The sequence below is a fragment of the Alexandromys fortis genome, unplaced genomic scaffold (assembly GCF_014885135.2).
Source record: "Alexandromys fortis isolate MF-2015 unplaced genomic scaffold, M_Fortis_MF-2015_v1.1 scaffold_92, whole genome shotgun sequence".
Taxonomy (NCBI): domain Eukaryota; kingdom Metazoa; phylum Chordata; class Mammalia; order Rodentia; family Cricetidae; genus Alexandromys; species Alexandromys fortis.
Genome location: NW_026067972.1, coordinates 1,180,616 through 1,202,255, shown reverse-complemented (window position 1 = coordinate 1,202,255; position 21,640 = coordinate 1,180,616). Strand labels below are relative to the sequence as shown.

General features: G+C 44.7%; 1 protein-coding gene across 1 annotated transcript in view; it reads left to right on the top strand.

Moving 5' to 3' along the window:
• The first annotated feature begins 279 nt into the window (after positions 1-279).
• Plppr1 (phospholipid phosphatase related 1) overlaps positions 280-21,640 on the top strand; it is a 214,300-nt gene continuing 192,939 nt past the window's right edge. Inside the window, exon 1 of the mRNA XM_050156146.1 lies at positions 280-918. The gene's annotated coding sequence lies outside the window, so the exon portion shown is untranslated. The remainder of the gene's footprint in view (positions 919-21,640) is intronic.

Below are 21,640 nucleotides of genomic sequence, written 5' to 3'. Positions count from 1 at the left end.
ACCTTACCTCCTCTCCCCATTACGTGCCTTTCTGTCCTGAAGCCATCAAAGCTGGGGGCTGCCTACCCCACCCGTTGCTAGACAGAGTGGAGTTGGCAGGGGTGGGGGGAAGAAGGAAAGGCAAGTCAAGAAGCTCCTTTTAGCCCTGCAGCCCGGGTTTCCTTGTGGATCCCTGGGCAGATGTCACGCGCTGGCCCCTGGGATTGCTTGATCAAGGACTAAAAATATCCAAGGCAAGAAGAACGCGGTGCTACCCAAGACTGGCAGCAGAAGCGGCTCGTAGGTGGGTGAGGATCCCGCTACAGACTTCCAGCGTGCTGGAGCCCGGGAGTCCCCGAGCAGGGAGCACCTAGGCAGCGGGATTCCCCGGGCTGCCTTCCAGCAATCCCGCTGAGCCCTGGCTGCTCCTGGGGCACAACCTTGCAGGCTTCACGCCCCAGCTCTTGAGAGCAAGCTCTGTGCCCCTCTCTGAGCATGCGCGGCCCTCTCTCCGCCTCTCCGCACCCCACCATACCCCCTCCTCGCCGGCCTTTTGCTCCTTCCCTTTCATTAAACAAACCAGAGATCCCAAAACCCAAAACCAGGACCCAAAGGCGACAGGAGGCGGCAAAGGAGGCAGAACTCGGGATGATCGCTGAGGGGGATCTGTGATCCCTCGCACCCCCGCCTCCCCCCTCTCCGCGCGCACACACACATGCACACCCACACGCACCCACACGCACCCACACGCACCCACACACACATCACACCAACACACACTCGCACACGCCCGCGCCGCGCGCTCGCCCGCTCGCTCTCCCACGCAGGCGGAATGCAGCAGCGCCCGGGGAGCTTGTCTGCAGCCGCTGCCTGAATGCACCTCGCTGTCCGCAGCCGGGCCGCCCAATAGGGCGCAAGGGAGAAGCTTGGCAGCCTGAGGTGAGTGTGGCGCCTGCAGCTCAGGGGGCAGCTGAGCCTGGGCAGCCGGGGTTGAAGGGGCGGGTTCCCGACTCAACGGCGGTGCAGGTGGCCCCCGCCTGGCTTGCGGGTTTCAAGGTGCAGATGAAGGTACTGCCCTGGTTGTTTCAGGGAGGACAGGGCGATCCCAGGGACAGTCGTTTCCTGCGAGGTGCCAGATGGAACCCGAAGAAAGCTACCCCGTCCACGCTCGTAAACTTTCCTCTCCTGTCATTTGGCAAACGTGGAGACAAAGGGGGCGTGGAGGCGCTCTCTCTGTCCGGTTCCGCCCTACAGAGTGCATTCTGGGCTGGAAAGCCCAGCGGCATCGCGGGGGTGGGCGTGGGGGTCCGGAGCCTTGCAGGTAGTTGATGCCTTACCCGCCCACCCAACAAGGCTTGAGATTTCTCAGCTCCTAGCTGTAAGCGTTGCCATTGATTTGCTTCAGGCGTGGGCACCTGCCAGAGCTTCTCTTTTCTGAGCTCTAGGCACATAGTAATGGTGTCACCTGGAGAATTGGGATAACCATGGGCTTTCTCATGGGTACCAGTGACAGAGTTCTAGGGTGAGGCTCGGGTCAGCGCCGGATGAATGATGAGTTACTGAAAGGCTTGGTATAATCACCTCCTAGAAACGCAGGGCCCCAGGGTCTCTGCTCTGGGGGCGGGAGGGGGGAGGAAGGGGGTAGAGGTGTATCTACACACACACACACACACACACACACACACACACACACACACACACACACCACTGCAGCAGCTCTAGGGGCTGGACTGAGACAGCTGTGGTGGCAGCCGTGTTGAGCAAATCTGGGAATTTATTTTTGTCCTGGATTTTGTGGCACACACGTGTGGGATATGAGTCGGATTCGGGGTTGTTATTTGTCTTTGTGGTTTTTTTTTTAATCGTTTTTTGCTTTCAGCCTTTCTGTGGAGATGCTTTGCCACCTACCACCTGGTTACCTAGTGGTGGACTGTCAGGGATGTGTTTCTCTTCCGCATCAGGGAAAAGGTCCTGAGGAAAGAATTTCCTTTAAAAAAGCCAGCCCCAGCTGAGGCGAGCTCCCAGAGAGCAAAGGGCTTGCGGGCACCTGGGGAAAGCCTGGAATCCAAGGGCCTTTGGAGGTAGCCAGCACTGGGTCAGCAGGTGAGGCCAGGACAAAGAGGAACAGAAGAGGGGCAAATCAGAGGTGTGAAGCCAATTAAGGCAGGATGAAGCCCAGTGCCTGGCAAGGGAAAGTCGGCATTGAATTCCTTCTCCTTTCTGGGGCTGTGGCAGGCTGTTCCTGTTCACAGAATGGGATCGTCTTTGGAGATGCCTGCTATGTCCTATCTAGAACATAGAAGAATACGTTGTCACCAGACTTGCCTTTACCGTAATTACAAGTTTGCGTTTTAGGTATAGGAAGTGTATGTATGGAAGTTTCTCCCTCCAGCTGTGTTTGTGACGGGAAGGTGGGGTGGATGCACGTGGGTGCAGTCTTGTCTCTTCTGTAAGCCACAAGTCTGGACTTTGTAAGGGAAGCCAAGTTGGTGGCGACCGAAGAAACGCTGGAAACTGGCATCTAGGATCTTGCCTGGGTGACAGTCAAGGGGGTTTTCCTCACTTCCAGATGGCAAGTAGAGGCCACCCCCTACACCCTGGTGATTCCAGCAGGGAATGGTTTTGCTTTGAAAACACTGGGACTTTGAAATGGGAGAAACCATGGCCTATATGAGCTTCAATGGGGAAGTTCACAGGTGAGATCTTGTCTCCTAAGCGCAGCCGGAGGAAGGAGGTTTGGAGAAGAAAGGAAAAACGAAATGGGGGGCACTGAGAAAGGGAAACATAGGATTAAAATAGCCTGGCTTTATGACTCTATTAAAAAGGGTTCGGGGTGAAAGGAATCTGAAGTGTTTTTATTTTTGTCCCTTTTCAAATAACTAGGGAAGAAAAGACCTCCCCAGAAATACTTTTCAGTTGAAACTGGCAATGATTGTCAGTCTATGCTCCCCCCCCATTTCTTTTTTACTTCAGAGTAACAGTCACATCATTATTCTCAAAAATCTTAGCAAAATAAGATGAACATGCCCCACCCCACTCCTTACTAGGATTCTTATCTTCTCTGCTCTGTTCCCTTCCTCTTCCTTCGTTTGTAAGATCACTTTATTGATAACACGCAGATTCTGACGATAGGCGCTTATGGACCACATGTCCCGTGTTTTAGTACCAGATGCCGTACACAAATATAGAACATAGTTCTGGCCCTCAGAGTATTTACAGTGCTGTGGTAAAGCTGAGACGGACACACGGGAAGCAGCCAGCGAGCAGCGTCTCTGCTCCGTACTGAGTTCTGGGAATATGAACTGTACACTCTGCTCCCTCCCTCTGGGTTTCCTCAACGTTTCTAAAACATGTGTCGTGTCGCGACTTGTTGCCGGAGCCAGGAAGGAACAAAACAAAACAAACAAAAACGCAAGAAGGTGAAAGCTGGTTCAAACCTTCAAGGAGGATGTAACTAACTTATGGATGCAGTATAAGCAAGGTGCCAATGGTGTTCGAGAGTCAGCGATCTGCTTCTCCCCCCCCACACGGGGGAGGGGGAATTTAGGTGATCCTTGGGATATTTGTAAAAAATGAATACTCTTTACACGGGGCGGGGGGGGGGTTTGAAAAGTCATTCCAGGCAGAGGAAACGTGTGACTGCTTGATATAAATTGGGTAACTGTAAGTCATCCCACGTGACTGGAATCAGAGGAAAGAATAGCACGTGTGTGATACAAATGAACCACCGATGCTATGGAGTGAGTGTGTGTACAGACATACAGTCAAGATGCTAGGCAAACACAGAGGCAGAGCAAGGGAAAGGTGGGAAGATCAAAGGTTTCTTGGGGAGTCCGACGTGAGATGAGTCTTGAGCAATGACACGTAGAAGAGAAAGACTTGCCATATGGAAAGAGTATGCGTTGCGAGCCCCAGAAGGGGTTTTGTGTGGCTGCAGCAAGCAGTGCAGGGTCTTATCTCCTCGGAGTGGAATAACAGCGTATCCGAGAAATAAGCAGGAGTCACGTGTGGCTGGGATTTCCCCACCCACCCCCCATCCCCAAGCAAAAAGAGCTTCAATTTTATGTAAAAGCCTAGAAGCCTTTGAAGGTTGGAGAAGTTTGAGACGTGATCAGATATGCATTGGAGAGTGATGACCATGACCGCGGCGTGAAGGATGAATTGGGGACGGTGGGGCTGCAGGCCTGGAGCTTATTGTGGGATTATCAGTGTGAAATGACGGGGATGGTGAAGCGGCGGTGGGGAGGAGAGGTAGCCGGAAAACAGGAGATGGAGGTAGAGCCTGCTATTCTCCTTCTGGAGAACACCACCCTCCTCTCCCTTAGTGTTCACTGCTGAGATTTGTCTTCTGCCTTCTGAAGGTAGGGCAATCAGGGCTGTGTCTTCCATGTTCAGCACAAGACTGCTATAAAGCAGAGATTCAACACACATGCATGAAATGGATGACTAAATACGTGGATGAGAAGTTCAGCCGCAAAGTAATAACTCTGCATTAGGAAAACAAAAGGTAACTCTCTGCCTATGCTTCTCCAAGGGGTCCACTTTTGGAGACCAGTGACGAAAGTGTTCTAGGCAGACTACAGAGTAAAACAAGAACATATTTTTTCAGCCTAATCTGTGAAGAAATGCCACTTCTTCACAGAGCCACTGTGAGCAGCACTGAACCATCATTTTAGAACATGCACTGAAGAAATTAGGTTACAGGCAAACCTCGGAGGCAGTGACAGTAATACACAATTAGTTCCTGGCATGTCATACCCCATTTCCCTTGCTTGTCAAAATATCCTTATTTATTGGATTTACTGTAAACTTCATAAATAAGTTGAGACTCAAGGCTCCGAAGCTCTAGGGTGTCATTTGAAAAGCTCATGGCATCTTGGCATCCTTGGATCCTAGCCAGACACCCATTATCTAGTGCAACTTGGGGGGCTATACATCTTAATGACCCAAGCCCACGTAACTTAAGGTGCAATATGAAGGTTCTGGTAGGAGACATCGGCTGGAAGCAAAGCGAATTTTTTCTCAGACTGACCACAGCACTGAAGGAAAAGCAGCATTCCAGACAGCTCTGTGCAGTTGATATTTGGTAGCTTCACAGGAGGGAGAAGAAGGTTAGTCATGAAAGGTAAATGGGGTTCTGTTTTACAGAAGTGGATTTGGGGGTATCTCTGGAACTTCTTTGAAAGTCCTGGAGCATCTCTCAGTGTACTGGGATGTAACAGTAAAGGTCAACCCTTGTTTGCACTAAGCAGGAGGACAGAAAGGAGACTATCAATCCAGAGGTGAAATCTCAGCACTTAGTCACAGAGAGGGATAAAAGAGAGACTCAAGCTCCAGTATAGAATATAGGAATGGGCTTCTCAGACAAGGTAGGAGAGAATTAACATGAAAGCAAAAAGCCTAGGGGAACTGTGAGAGGGATAGTCAGACACCAGAGATGCGCCTTGGGTTAAGCCTCGCATCAGGACCCAGACATAGAATCTGATTTACAGTGTGCATGAGTCCTTTTGCCTTGGCACTGAGATGGGTCTAACAGCTTTCCTGTGACACACCAACCTGGTGAGTACTAGGACCAGCTCTCAGAGCTAACTGTGGCTATCCTGTAATCCATATTCCTGGAATGTGTCAACGATCAGGATGGCTTTAAGTGAGGAGGGATGCAGGGATCGGAAGTAGAGAACTGCAGACAGACAGGGAAAAGACTTCCCTGGTGACAGTCAGAAAGGCGGCTTTGTACAATAGTGTGCTCAGAGCCATATTTCAGGGTCCAGAGGGGAGTGGAGGGAGAGCATCCAGGCATGTGCATCTATCCGTCATTTATGAAGTCTGGCAGTGGAAAGAGTTATGGGACCACTGGGAGAAGGTGCAGTGAGCGAGCAGCAAGTTCTTATCAAGGAGGAGCAGATGGAGAGAGGTGGTGCTTGGGAACAAAAGGTGCAGGGGCTGAGAGCAGAGAGAGAGAGAGAGACAGAGACAGAGAGAAAATATCCGCTCCCAAGAATGTGGGGAGGCAGGGACAGGTACAGGATCCTCCCCACTACTAAATCATAGGTGTTCCAGAATCCTGGGGAATTACATTCTTGAGTGTCCAATCTGAGTGCTGTCGCTGGACCTGCAGGCTGATGAACCTTGCTTATGGAGCAACATGGCAGAGAGCACAGAAGCCACCCCGAGATAGCTGCTGCCTGCACTCATTCTGAATTCACTCGGAAATCTGAATTAATTGAGTTCTTTGTTTTAAAAAAGTAGATGTTGGGGGACCAGTTTCCTTCTTTTTAAAAGATTATTATTTTTATTGAGAGTGTGCATGTATGTGTGTGTGTGTGTGTGTGTGAAGCAGGTAGAGCACATATGCCAGCGCCCACATGAAGAGACTAGAGGACAACATCCTGTAGGTTCTGAGGATCAGAGTGAGGCTTAGTGACGAGCACTTTTACCTGCTGAGCCGTATCACCAGCTCTCAATTGAATTCTTAATTCTGGCCTTGCCACTTATCAGCTGTGTGTGTTAGAACACATAGTACATGTTGCCTTGCTCTTAATTCCTGCTCTACTTAAGAATCACAGTGGACGGATGTGAGGGCAGCCTGGCTGTAACATCTATCACCCCATTGAGAGTCAGAGTTGATTTGTCTTCTCTGGCTGGCGAGGCTGGTGTCCCCTTTCTCCCTCTCTGCTCCAAGTGCCTGCACACTCCTTCCCTAATAGAAGAGGGCTGGTCTTCAGTCAAGGGTGTCTGAGTAGCTGTGCTCCCCTGCTGGAACCTCTAAAGAAGCTCTCAAGAACCACAGCGAAACTATCAGGAAGGACTTTGAGAATTTGACAAGTTGTTTGTTCATCTTGGTGTATGGAAGGTCTTACGTGTGAAAATGGCAAGGCAAAAACATATAGCTCGTATATGCCGTGGGGTTCACAAAAATTCTTTTGTTTGTTATAACTAGCTGGATGTAATCCTGACTTCCGGTTAGATCAGTAGACTTGCCAGCAGCAGGCCAGCTAGGCTGCCGTAGCCTAGATGTCTGCTTGACATCTGAGGGAGAAGATGAGAGTGTGCTGTCTAGTCTGATCATTGTATGCTTCAGCCTTGCAGGCATTGTCCAATGGGAACTTAGCCAATTAGCAAAACGCTCTCTGGGACATGATGGTGTGTCATAATCACAGGCCTATGTGGGTCACTGAGAAATATTAACTCTAGACACCCCCACATGTGAGGTTTACAGCATTCTCTAGCAAGTCGTCTGCTTTCTTCATGGGAGAGTTTGTGTTGTGTCCCGAATCCCAGTGGGTAAGGAGGCCCCATTGTCTAGCCAGTAAGCAGCAGGACGGTGAGTAGAACTCAGGGTTGATGGATAATCTCCTTCCATATAATATATGTGCATGCACACACATGTGTGTATGTATCCATCCATCCTAAACTCCACACAGTCCCCACACCGAGAGCTTTCTTTCTCACCTTTAAGTTTCTGGCTGCGATGATGGCTCTTTCTGGAATTCCATTCTTGGGTTGGCCAGGCCTCCTGTCCTCTTCCATTTCTGTGCTGTTTCTGTGTCTAGCTTAGCAGTTGGCTCATGGTTCCTCTTCAACAAACATTTTGTGTGGCAGACACAAATGAATGGATCATCCCCTCTTTGAGTCATCTATGCTGTCCTAAACAATAGACATTTTTTTTTAAATAGCCTTAGAATTCTCAAGTGTAGTGAGTCATATAGTGGGCTACCTTTCTGGGATTCCACTTGAAATGTGATTCGGAATGAGGAACCAAATAAGAACAACAATTTTCCTGAGGCTACTAGTTATGGTAGGTGAGCCGTGCCTGACTGGAGGCTGAGGTCCTCTGATGCTGCCCCTGCCCCATCCTGTGTGGAAATTAGATGATATGAAGGAAACAGGATTGAATAGACAGTGTTATCTCCTGTATGCATGTAAGTTTTAAATATTTTGATCACTAAGGGGTTTTTGTATTAAGTATGAATTTAAAAATACTGCTCTCAAGACATTGTTTATTCTTTTGGAACTGTTTGAGGTTTTTTTTTTTTTTTGCCTCATGCCAATGCCTCATCACTTGCTCTTTCCACAAAGTACACTAAAGAGTTGTCTCTGGCCTCTCCACAGCGACACCATATAAAGCAAACGCATGCATTGAAAGGCATGCAGAGAAACCTCATCCAACATACTGACAGTTGCGGCTAGCAGACTTCCATGACCTGGCTGGTCTGCTGACCAGCAAACATCGCATTCAATGGTCAGAGTAAGGCCAAAGGGCTGCCATGAGAGCTGAGGTGAGGAAAAGTTCTGTCTCCCTGATATTTGCTTACCTCTCTGTCTCAGGCCTGGAGGGAGTTGCAAGGATTGTCTAGACCAGTCCTTTTGTTTACACATTGATTCATGCACTTTTCGTCTGCTTTTCATATTTCGAGGTCTTTGGACACTCAAGCTAGGAAATGGGAGGAAATTGCTACACCTGTCAACCTGGCTGGCGTTCAACTGTAGCACGGTGGCCTGTGTGAGAATTGAGGTCAGTGAGTGTAATGACAGAAACTGACTGCTTCTGAAATTAGAAAGGGCAGAGAGAGAGAGAGAGAGCTAAAAGAGGGGAAGTTGGAGTCTCCTAGATACCTTCCACACACTCCTCAGGCTGCCTAAAGGACCTGGTGGGTATTGTCGCTGTAGGTTTACAGTGAGTAGTTACTGGCCTCTGCGCTTGACAGTGGAGCAAATCAAGCTGCAGAAAGTTGAGCTCAGCTGTCTAAGATAGAGTTAGATTCACGGTCGTGAATGCATCCAAAGTCAGCGCACATCTCACTGTTCCTTTTGACGGCCAGGACTTGGAATTTCAGATCATCCATATCCTTTCCCTCTCTGGAAGAGCTTAGGGGATGAGCTTCTGTGGCTCGTCACTGTTAACTGATGGAGTCAGATCTGCATCCTTGCAGGTATTCCCCCATCAGCAACAACCTGGAGCAGAGACACATACACACAAGGAATAAATATCCTCTTGGTGTGGCTCTAATCCATTTTGCAGTGGCTTGAAAGCACAGAGCTTAGATGGCCTCTGTCGCATCAGAAATGGCTTTTTCTTTCAGTATCGTGGCATCGTGTATTCTAAAAGTGCTCACAGGCAGTCTGATGAAAAGGTGACTTTGCTGATGGGAGCAACTCTGCCATAAGGAGATGGAATGTCTTTGCATGGCCAATGGGCGGGTGTTTCTGGGGTGCCCTGTTATTGAGATTTTTGATAAGAAGCACAGAGCAATGCCCCCTCATCAACATATGAATGCAATGAAATACATAGTCAAGTGGAATAAGATGCAATTAACACGAGCAGTCTGGGCGAGAGCACGGATGCTCAGCTCAGCATCTCTACAAGTCAAGCTCACTTTATCGCCATTTCCATCTTCCAGCCTTGCTTGCTATCACTTCCAGGCAAGCCCATACATTCAGTTGCTCTGATAACCAGCCTACAGCCTACTCTCCTGGGAATCGCAGGAAATAAAAAGACAAAAAGGAGGTGGAAAAAAAGACTTTTCATTCATACTCATATTGTGCACATCATCCCTGCAAAGAATATCTTTGGACTTTTCCCCCCTGAACTCTAAATGCAAGGCAGGACCTCTAAGGCTTGAGAAAAATCTTTGAGGTTTAGTTCAGTTTAGTAGTTTGTTGTTGTAGTGTGATAATACGACCCATGACACAGTATCTTGTCAGGCTAGTTTGAACCAGTAAGAGTCCTATATTTAATCAATTTACAAATGAATTAAGTCATTCCTGTATGTATTATGTTGCTATGCAGAATGCATGTGTAATAAACAAAGAAAGTAAACATCCTTCACGTTTCGGTCCCAATCTCTCAGACAGTCCACTGTAAAGCCTTTGCTGCCCATCCTGCCCACATTTTTGGTCTATTAACATTTATATCCATTTTTCTTAAACGGTGCGACTCTACTTTGCATATTGTTTTTTGCTTTGGTTTTAGCTGACAGTTACAGACAGAAGCAATATCTCTTGGCTAGTAAGCATTTACTGAATGTTACCATTGTATTAGCAGGCTAAAGGCTACTTTCCATTTCAGGACAAAGACTAGCAAATGTGTGTCTTTTGAGTGTCTCATAAAAGCCAACTATTAAACTGTGGGTTTCCCAAGAGTTCACATCCTAACAACAGGTACAGTAATGAGGGCACTAAATTTGAACTTCATCCACAGCAACAGCTGTCAGTTCTTCTTGATTTACAGAGTTGCTGGAAGGCATCGTCTGTTTCAATTGTAATTTTTCCAAATAAAAAAAGCTAATGTCCTTTGAGGTTAAGTGACTTGTCCAGGGTCCCACCGCTGGTGATTGGCAAGGCAGAGATAATAGACTGTTTTCCAGTCTGTTAAGCCAAGGCTGATTTCACTACATCTGGCTGCAAAACAACCCCCCACATGGAGACAGTGGAACCGCTGGGCTCAAATCACAAAGACTAGTGTGTGCAATGAGTTGCTACCAAATGAAACTCACACTTCATGTAAATGTCACTGAGGAACCTCTGCAGATTGCCTTCTCATTTCCCCCCTCGACCCAACCTGCCCTTCCCATCTCTGCTCCCCCATCTTCCTCCTAGAAGGCCTGAGGGTCTCACATTAGAATAATACTTGAAGCCAGGCAACATTCTCCTGGTGAAATGAGATGTTACCCAAGTTTCCTAGGGAAGGTATTCATCTGTGAACGTATTACAAGGGACTTTGTTTTCAATTTGGCATCTTGCCAACTAGAACCTTAAAAAAAATGCCCAAATGAATGCATTTGACCTGTCATCTTTAATCAAACAATTCACTCCTCCTTATGCTTATCTGGGAAGTTTTGCTTTTAATAGCACATAAATAAAACTATGATTTCTAAACATGCTATTTCCTTGTTCTGCTAGGTTAAGGTTCTCAGCTGTGTGGTGCTGGGCCAGTCTCCCTACCTTCCTATGTCTCATATCTCTCACATGTATAAGTCAGCAGCCTTGAAAGGAATGGGAAGGTGGAGGGAATGATCAAGGCATGAAGACTATGCTTTAAAAATTAAAGTCTAGTCCCCTGTCTCTGTGCTATTCTACTTTGGAGGAAATGCTTGGGAATTGATGTCAATATATGGCTTTTTTAAACAAAGATGGACACTGTTGATCTCTCCCAGTTAAATGCATGCACTAAGTCTTGATATTCTTTAGTGTATCGGGGGTTACCCAGACGTACACATGATGCACATGCTTGGAGAGACTCAGAGTCTGAAGAATGGGTAATAAGAGTCAGAAACCCTCCCAGTGCTGAGGCCCCCTTTCACAGCACAGGTGTAGGTTAGTCTCTCCTTCCCATCACCAGGGCTCCATTCTTCCCCATGTTAGTGGTCATAATGTATGTATCTAAAATAGGAGCCATTTGGGTCTGGGATGTGATTGTCTAGGATCCTGGCAGCTAAGGCAAAGAAGGTTTATCAAATGTGCCAGCCATATTCATATGCAGGACCTTTGCACTTGTGGGTAGATCCAGCCGTAATGTTTATGCTGAAGAAGAATCTGCAGATATCCAATCCCTGCCTCAACAGCCTGTGTACTCAAGGGCCACTGGGTAGGCCTTCTCTGATAATGTCCAAACTATTCAGCCTGCTACTATTTAATTTGCTTTGATTTATATTTCCCCATCAGCACTGAGAAATACTGTAACTTTCCGTTCATGAATTTACTCACCTATCTATTTGTGTCTATCTTTTTACAATATAAACATTATCACATGAGGAATTCTGTCTATTTTGTTCATTATCACATAATCCACCCCCCAAGACTTTATGAAATTTACTGAATAAATGAATTAGAAGAAAAAATCAGCAGTATTTTGAAAGTGAATCTAAGATGCCAATACGATGGCCATATTCAAAAGAGTGTGAGCACATCTCTAGATGTGCAGAAACTTCAGAGAGCCACAGTAGTGGGCAATGGTACTCAACACAGGGCATTGACCCCATAGGACTAATCTGAATGAGGCCACTGAGCCTTACTTTTCTTTGTCTACTCTCTTGCCATTTTAAGCAGCCTTTCTGCTGACCCCTAATTCATGTCAACTCCTATGGAAAGTCAATGGCAAAGCCCGTATCTGTCCACATCCTGGGGAACAGAATTTTCCTGTTTGGTTTTCTTTGTCTATTACCTGCTTCGAATCACTTATCTCTCTAATTCTTTAAAAATCCATCAAAACCCCTTGCTCTTCTACCATATTTGTGACCCTTAGGCTATTATTGCTATTAGCAATCTAATGAATTACGGTGCTTATTTTGATGCCTTTACTAGTTATGTGTCCATTTGAGAATATTAACTTTAAAATGGGGCTTACTGAGTATTCATCTCCAGTCACATTGTGATATCTAGTAAGGCCTCCCTCCAACAGAAACATTTATAGTCTTCTCAGACTTTTCTCTGAGGTAGCCTCCACTCCCCCACACATATACTTTGCCCTTTAGATCATTTCAGCACTATTAGATGGAGGAATTTTGGCCCCTCTGCCTATGACGTTCGTGCAGTATTCCTCCCTGGCTACAGTGGGCTCTCGTGTTCCTATCATGACGTTATCCCCGGAATGTCCATGTCACTTTTGTTCAGAATTAGTCACAAGTGAAAAGCCCACCTGAGCCATCAACTCCCCACTGAGACATGAGATTGCATAAATGAGGTCAAAGGTGTCCATAAGCATCATCTCAAATAAGTTGTCTTGACACCAGTTTGTGAGTATCTGTCCTCGATCAATCCCTACCCCCTTCTATGCTTAGCATCAGGAACAGACCACTCCTTCAGCACAAGTAGTCTCCTTTGTCTTCCTATGATGATGTCACTTCCGTTGTCCTTCTCCCCAGCGTAGTTCCCAGGAATCCCCCCTGGGGTTGGAATCATGGGAGTCCTCAGCACTTGCGTTTCTAAAAAGCAGGTGTTGTTCGGTGCTGTAGAGATGGTTCAATGGTTAAGACCACGTGTTCCTTTTTCAGAGGACTTGAGTTTGATTCCCAGCACCCATGTCAAGTGGCCTACAGCCCTCTGTAACTCCAGTTCCAAGTCATCAGACACCCTCACTGGATGGATGCTAGGCTGACATCTAGTCACACATATATGTATACTCAGACATAGACACATACATATACATAAAAATAAGCTAAATAAAAATGTTTTTAAAGGAGCACTTGTTTATAATGTACATGCTGTAGATAAAACTTGTCCCCAGATACACCAGTGACTGTAGCCTGTCTTGCATACCCCTCCTTATCCTGAGCTGAGGTTCGGTCCCTCTTTCTTCTTGTCTCTTTGGATGACTATCATGCTCTTTTGTCCAAGTCTCCCATCCATGGATATTATTAGAATCTTCAGGACCTTGCTATTGGGGGAAGGTTTCAGCTCAGGTGAGTCTTGGTAATTGTCCTCAGACTTAACCATAAAGGGGATGGAAGCAATTTAACAGGCATACGAGGCTCAAAGAAACCATGACACGTGGCACTCATTGAAATCTCACGCTGTATTCTACACATGTATACAATTGTTGCCATTTAAAAATAAACAAGACATTTGTTGGCTGAGGGCATCATCTACTCCTTCAGCCCATTCGCAGTGTTCAGATGTCACGTGGCCTAACTTTCGTTATTTTTTTTTTCTTCCTGTGCCTGAAGAACTGTGTCAGCAGAAATATGCCGGAGGAACAGATCCATAAATAGATCATTACTCACAGGGAGAGATGCCAAATGGTCTTGTTCTGTGTCCAAGAAAACACTGGGACTCCTCAAAAGCAAAATGAAAAATGACAAGTGAACTTATTTCATTGAGGAAACAAAAGGCATAGACACAGACAATAGATATTTGATGCAGGGAACATTTGCAGGAGCATGTGTCGGGGTTAGCCTGAGCTAATTCGAAGCCACTAGAGTCCTAGAGCCCTTGAATTTCTCAGATATTCTATGAACATTTTATAAATCTCTTCTGTGTTGATTTAAGGCATTCACGATTTCGCCACTGGGTTCAGGGCTCATAGCAAGACAGTAAATCACAAAACCCAGAGATTCTTGCTAAGGAAAAGGTTTCTTTTTGTTTTAGGTAAAATATAAAGATTAATGTGGTGTTTTACCATTGCAGGGAAAGTCATAGAAGCATTGATTTTATAATAGGAAACACACACCTCTCCTAATGCATTGGCAATGAATGCTCAGACTTCAATGGCCACTAATCCTCAGGGGCTGGGAGAAAGCTTCATTCAGAGCTAATATTCAGGAAACGACCACTTACAAGTGAAGTCTTAGAAGAGAGAAATGGTGTGTCTGTGAATAGCTGAAAGGGGACTTAATAGTCACACTATAAGGGAGCACTCATAGTAAGAAATACACACTAGCAAATGAGTGGAGAGTACCAACACGTAAAATAGACAATATAATAGTCAATAACTTGGGATTCTGCTAAATTTTTATCATTTTGCAGCTGTTCAATGTAAATGTATAATGTAAAAATTAGTACAGTGTTAAAGAAGTCTTCATTGACTGCAGATACAAGCATGGGCCTGGGTGCTTGCAAACAAAGCACATTGACTCCATAGTCTCATGAGTGACTGCAAGGACGTTTTACTCTAGCTGGCAAATTGAAAATGCGTACCCCTCTTCATCCAGCAGTCTGACTGTGGAGAGTGAAATAATAACATGAATATGTGAGGATATATAAGTTTTACTGTGCTTCAACTTAATTGCTTAACTTTATAATGAATTTAATATTTTCAACTTATAGCAGGTTTGTCAGGTGGTGATTGTGAACTAAATTATATGAATTTCAGTAGCTAAAATCTGGAAAAAACTAACCCAATTCTTAACAATAAGATACTTTGTAAATTTGGGGGTATTCCATATGTATTTGGAATAATACATAACTTTGAAAATGTGATGCTCTGTCTGTTCAGCATGAATTCCTTGTGTTATGATTACTATAGAAAGAAATATATGATAGATAGATGGTATGTTTTGCATGCCTTATTACAGGTACCATTCTCAGTACTTCACATATATTTCTTTATTTCCCACATTATCATATAAGAGTTGGTAAAAAAAAAAAAAGGAGCAGACACAGGTCAATGACTTTTCTAAATATTTAAATTGCCTCGAGGTAGAGCTAAGGTATGAACTCTGATGAGAAGGGTCCAATTTTGACAATGCTGATGGGGGACTTTTTTCACAAGAGATGGAGTAGTGGCTAATGGAAAACTCTACTTTTTATATAAAAATAAAACACACACACACGAACAACTGTGTATATGTGCTAAAAAACAAGAGCAGTGCTCTTATAAAAATGGTACAGGAAAGATTTCTTCTATGAGTTAATCCAGCTCAGACCAGCAGACTAGCCGCTTCCTTAGAGTTCCAGAAATACTAGGATCTGCGATTCTGCCTTCTCTGAATTGACTTGTATAGTCATTATTGTTTGATCAATAGTAATCTGCATTGAGAGCATTCCCTGTCGACACTGAAAGGTGGAGGAGATTCCTGGAGCGGGTTGTGCTTGAAATGGTGTCTCTAGGGTGGACCAATGACTTAAAGTCCAGTGCTTAGTGCTCTTGCAAAGGACTCAAGTTTTGTTCTCAGCACCCATGTCCAGGGGTTTATAACCTTCTGAAACTCCAGCTCCAGAGGACTCCAATACCTATGGCCTCTGTGGACACGTGCACTCATATGCACATTCTGTTCCTCCCATAATTAAAAAAATAAAAAATTAGAATATGAAGGCTTGGATGTCAAAGACATAAAAGCAATAAAAAGTGGATGTATGCTTGACTTTTTCAAGAGGAAATGAGCTCTAATATTTGGCATGAAATGTTTCTGAGAGTTTCCCCAAATGAGGAAGAGGAAATGCCTTGAGAAGAGGTACTCCATATAGCTAGTCTCTCTATTGCTTTCTGTGGTTATGCAAAATTTCTAAAATAATTTATGGGTCAAAACTGGCCTAAGCTGGTGGCTATTAGCAGCAGTATTGATCAATCCTAGACAAGTTAGAACTGTTTCCACTTCCCAAACTGGAAATTCAGAAGCCCTGTGTGCCACAGATCCTTGTTCTTTCATCTCCCCTGTCTGTACCTCTCCCTCTGTCCACCCTCTACCGGCCTCTCCGCTCTCTACTCCCCTCCACTCTCTATGGGCTGCTCTGGTCTCTACTGGCCTCTGTAGCCTTCTCTTTGTCACTAGAGCATTTCATCAACTCTTCTGCCACCCTGGGGTCACTTTGTCTCTTCCCATGGCATCCTTGTAATGTCCTTTCATGGTTTTCCTTTTATCTCCATGACTTCTCATCTCCAATCTACCTTTTATTTTCAGTTTGTGAGGTTCCGTCTTCCCTTAAATGTGGGTGTGGAAAAATGATATTCTCTGGTACCCACAATATACCTGGCTGCATCACTTTTGTTTTGGCTGTTCTCATAATTTTGCTTGTTTTCCCTGTCATCTCCTTAGTCTTTGGTCTTCTTCCCCTCCAATTCTGAAAGTCTGTCTAGCATACATTTTCGGGGCTTATCACACCTTTCCTCAGTGCTGCTCAGGATGTTGGCATGAGGGCCTCATTTCACACTCTATCTTCTCCAGTAGGAAGCCCCAGACTCTTCCCCACCTCAGCTCCTCCTTGCTCAAGCTACACGAAAGATCTTTCCTTTCCCCAAGCTTTCCCTCTGCATCTCTGCTCCCCTGTCTTGGAGCTTCTTCTCCCACAATTCAGAGCCTCCTAACCTCCCATCATTCCAGTTGTTTCTAATTAGAAGTGATTATCCTCTTCTTCATTTTTTTATGTCATACTTTGTACTTCTAATGAGCACCTTTTGTTTTAGTTCCTGGCTTGTAGCTATTTTATGTGTGACCATCTCTTCCATTTTGTACCACCTGAAAGGAGTGTAAAGGTTTGTCTTTAAATTTAGAGATATAGAGCTAATGCATGGAATCCCAACATCCATAGGTCATAACCACCATTAATATTTTTGATGTGTATCCTTGGAGTGATGTTTTCCCTACATATAATTCTCCTCACTTAAAAAAAAAAAAGCCCCCATCAAATGCTTCCCCTCAGAGCTCACGAAATCCTTCAGAAGAGGAGGCAGAAAGAATGTGAAAGCCAGAGGGGAAGGAGGACACCAAGAAGATAAAGTTCTCTAACTCAACATGCACAAAGCTAAATGAACTCGCAGATGCTAAGAAGTATATGCAGGGCCTACACAGGTCTGCAGCAGATCCTCTACGTATATCTTCTGGCTTCCAGGTCAGTGTTTTTGTAGGACTTCTGAGTGACCAAAGGAGTGGGTCTCTGACTCTTGTGTCTTTTCTTGGATTCTTTTCCTTCTGCTGTTTGCCTTGTCCAATCCTGAGGTGAGAGTTTTGTTTTATCTTATAATTTATTTTGATATATATTATAATAATGACTGGCTGCAAGCCTAGCCACCAGGGTAAAGTTTAATACTTGAAATGACACTTGTGCCTACTGCATGAGGGAAAAATCAGTTCTTCCCAATAGAGTGACATTGGCTGCAAAACCCCTCCAGGACAGGCCTCATGTTCAGGAGCAACTGACAGGAATCAGAGAGGCTACAGTGGCCAACAAAGCCCGTTTACTGCAAAAGAATAAAACTGCTGAGCTGATTGTGCTGAGGCCGAGGGTGTGGAGTCCGACTGTAGACGTAGAGAACTCTGCTATGGAGGGGGCAGCCATTTTGAACTGGGAGGTGACAAGGCCATGGCCCAACCATCCAGTCTTTAGCTGATTTTGTTGTGAAGACAATAAAATCATGAGATGGTGCTTAAAAAGAGGAAATAAATCAAATGAAAACCTACTCTATCTACGGCATATTTTCAACCGAGACTCATTCTGTTCAGCCGCCCTCCGGGGCGGCGGTAACAATTTACTCAGTTCACTCCACAACACTGGCCTGCACTTCACCATCTCCCATTGACTTCTAAATTGGTGTTGAGAAGTTATTAGCACTTAGTCTTTGATGAGTCAGGTGAATGCAAAAGGGCAGGATGTAAATGGAGTAAAATACAAACTTTCTATTAATTCATTTCTGATGTTTCCACACAGGGAGCCCAGATTCAGGAGCTAAATGCCTGGTGGCATCTCACTGCAAATGACAGCCAGTACCTTAGACAAAACATGAAGAAGTGCTTACCTTCCCCCCACACACTTGGCCTTCGCAGACTTTCCATATCTGTTAATGACCTGACAGTTACTGTCTGGTGAACTAGAATGTCTGGTTCCCTCTTGGAGCCTTCTCCCCTTTTAAATTAGTCCCTAAGTCCTCCATTCTTTTACCTTCAGAAAACCTTCCAGATCGGTTTCATAGCCCCCAGCCTCATCACCACAGGATTCGCTTAGACTCTTACGGTTTCTTCTTGGATGAATCATTACTGTGTCCTTGGTGTCTCTAGGTCATTCCCCTGTCGTGCTTCCTCTCCCGTCTTCGCAAACTGAACTAGAACACATTCATTACAAAAAAAAAAAGTCTTTTGAATTTTCATAACTTCTGTGAGTCTCCATTCTTTGCAAGAATCAAATTCTAATGCCTTAGTGGAGCACTATGCATAAGGAAAGTACTCTCTCTGCCTAGCTTGCAAGATTGGTCAGGTAAATAAATGAGATACTGCCCTCTGTTGAATAAATTTGCTTCTTTAAAAGTGTTTCTGTGTGGCTGGAGGAAAGGACTTCTTGAGAGTGGCAAAGAACCGATGCTGCGTAAACAGCATGCTGGCTTGGTAATAAATGACCGTGTGTCACACTGAGAAGCAAAGCTCCTATTCTGCAGAGCACTGGGAGCTTATCATGGGCTCTGCCACTCCCACTGACCCCCCCCCCCCCGGGAAGGGAAGTAGCAAACTCCATTTACCAAGTACTTCAATGCCAAATAATCACACACATGAATGTCTTTGTCTCTGGTGAACATCATTTCTTGATGAAGCTTAATCTACCTAATAGCCTGGATTCTATTACCTCAAATCTTCCAGTTGACAAGAAAATTTCCCAAACCTCTTTCATGCATTTACTTTTTAGCCATGACCTTTGATCTGTGTCAAAATACACTTACGTCATCTCTGAAAGGCATAGCTGACAACATTGATCGGAGCAGGATCCAGAATGACACCGGGGCACTAGAGCCGAGGTGGTGTACTTCTCTTAGTTTACACTACCTGCCTGGGGCAGAGTTTTGTACAATTCCAGTAGCTCACTCTCAGGATCTGTTCTTCACAAAGACTTATTATCCACCGCCCTGGGGTCCCTGAGGGTGTTGTAAATGGATTTGTTCCAGTGCCTATCCCAGGTCCTTGTCACTGAAATCCCTGCTCGCCAGAAGGAGAGTTCTGGAAATAAATAAACAAGTAAAGAAATTATCAACAACTCTCCTTTGTTTCAAGGCTTTGTCTCCCACTCTGTTGTATGGCTCTTCTGAGTACATTTGCTGTGTCAGCCAAAGTGAAGCAGACAGAATGGGAACTGAGGAGGAGCAGCCTGGCCCTACTGTGACCAGAAAGGCTGTGTAGAGACGGACTGGGAAGGAGTTGGGCAAATGTGATTTTTATTCCTAACAACATGACAGTTTCATAAACAAGACAGTATGTGGGACTCCTGAGAGCTTTAGTTCAGTTTCTAGGATTTTCAACCCTTTAGTTGAGCTGCTGATTAGGTAAAGAGGCTCTCACTGGGAGGGGATTTTCCCACTTTGAAAAGAATCGCGTTCTATTTTCCTTGTAGGATTTTTGCATCCTGTGTAACAATGACTTGTTTTCGAGATTATATGTTACCTGTGAAAATTCTCCTGTACTAATCCCGGAAGCATGTTTTTGCTACCTGCCTAACAATCAACTACCAAATTGCAGGCTGTGAAATGTGTTGTGGGTTCTTATTTCCTCAGGGCTGGAGCTTACTTGTAAGTCTCCAGTGGAGACAGTTGTGTTTATCTTTCTGAGAGTCATTCAGCCAAATGTATCAAGCAAATCAAAAGATCAGCTAATCAATTCCATATAGAATTGGATTAGATGCTCTCTTTGCAATGGTAGCCTTATACTTCATCATTGTCTTGAGTAATTTTAAATACTCCATGCTGTCTTCTTGCTCCATTATTTATGTAATCACTGGTTCTTGGTACTCTGCTTTCGGTCATATAAAATCACTTACAGATATTTTCAACACTCACACAGAGGCCCTTCATGTCATAATCCAATTTGATGGGCTTTTCTCTCCCCGCGTCACCTCCTGCGGGAATTCTTGTTTTAACTTTATTGATCTGTCTGGTTATTGTGTTGGGCAATGTGGCTCCACATCACAGGAGTAGGATGAAGTGGCCCAGAGGATGATATGCATGTATTAGATTCTCTGGCCCATAGACACCATTAACCCCATCTTGTTGCAACGGTCAGATTTAAAGCCATTGTCTGCTTAGGGTTCATTTGGATTTTACATTGTGTTCTCCAAAGTTATCTTCTCTAATTGCAATTGACAACTTCTACTTTCTACACATTAATAATATCAAAGTCAAACTGAAAACTACTTCTGTTTATCGAGTCTTTGCAAGGGAGAAACTGCTGGAGACTATTTTGTTTTATTTTATATTATTTTGTTAATCCTTCAGTATAATGGGGAAGTGCATTCTCTCAGTGTCTGCAGGGGATGAATTCTAGGATCCCTGTTGCCATGGCTAGTCACATCAGCAAACACTTGAGTCCCATTTAAAATGACATAGGATTAGCATTGTAATCTACACACATCTTCTGGTTCATCTTATACAACACGTATACAACACCTAATAAGACATAAATAGTATTCAAATAATTGTTATACTGTATTGTTAAGGAATTTGGACAAAAAGTCTGTATGTGTTCCGGACAGCTCCCTGCCTCCAGGATGTTTCTGGTGGGTGTTTGGTTGAATCTGCAGATGCAGTATCTGTAAATGCAGTGGGATGCACAATTGTTATTTACGATTTGCTAGTACAGTGAGAGGGGCTGAGAAGCTGAGCAATGCCGTCGAACTTCATCACCCAAAGCTACAGGTTTGGCCCCCACACTGGTGCTCTTCAAGCATTTAGATGTATGCTGCCAGCATGACACAGCTCACTTGACACCTGCTAGAGAAATTTATCTTCGGTGAGCCTAAGATCTCTTTTCCTGAAACTTTTGCTCAATGGCTCTGTTCTGACTATTTGGGCTTTCCACTCTCACTGTGGATTTCTTTTTCCTGTGCATTATTGTTTTTTTTGTCCAGATAAGACATTCCCAATTCACATAGCGTTTCTCTGTGTTGCCCTGGCTATCCTGGAATTCTCTCTGTAGACCAGGCTGGCCTTGAATTCATAGAGCTTCACCTGGCTCTTCATTCTGAGATCTGGTATTAAAGGCATGAAACACCACCAACCTGTCCTCTGATTTTTACATGCATGCACACATACATCTGAATATATATGTGTATGCACACATACTGTATGCATATACATATATATACATATACATATGTGTTGTAGGAGGCTAGTTATTTTTTCCCAGCTGTTCAACCCTGCAATAATCACACTATTATTATATATAATAAAAATTTATATTTTTGCAATACTGTTTGGCCAATGGCTTAAGTGTATTTCTGGCTAACTCATGTCTTAAATTAACCCATCTACATT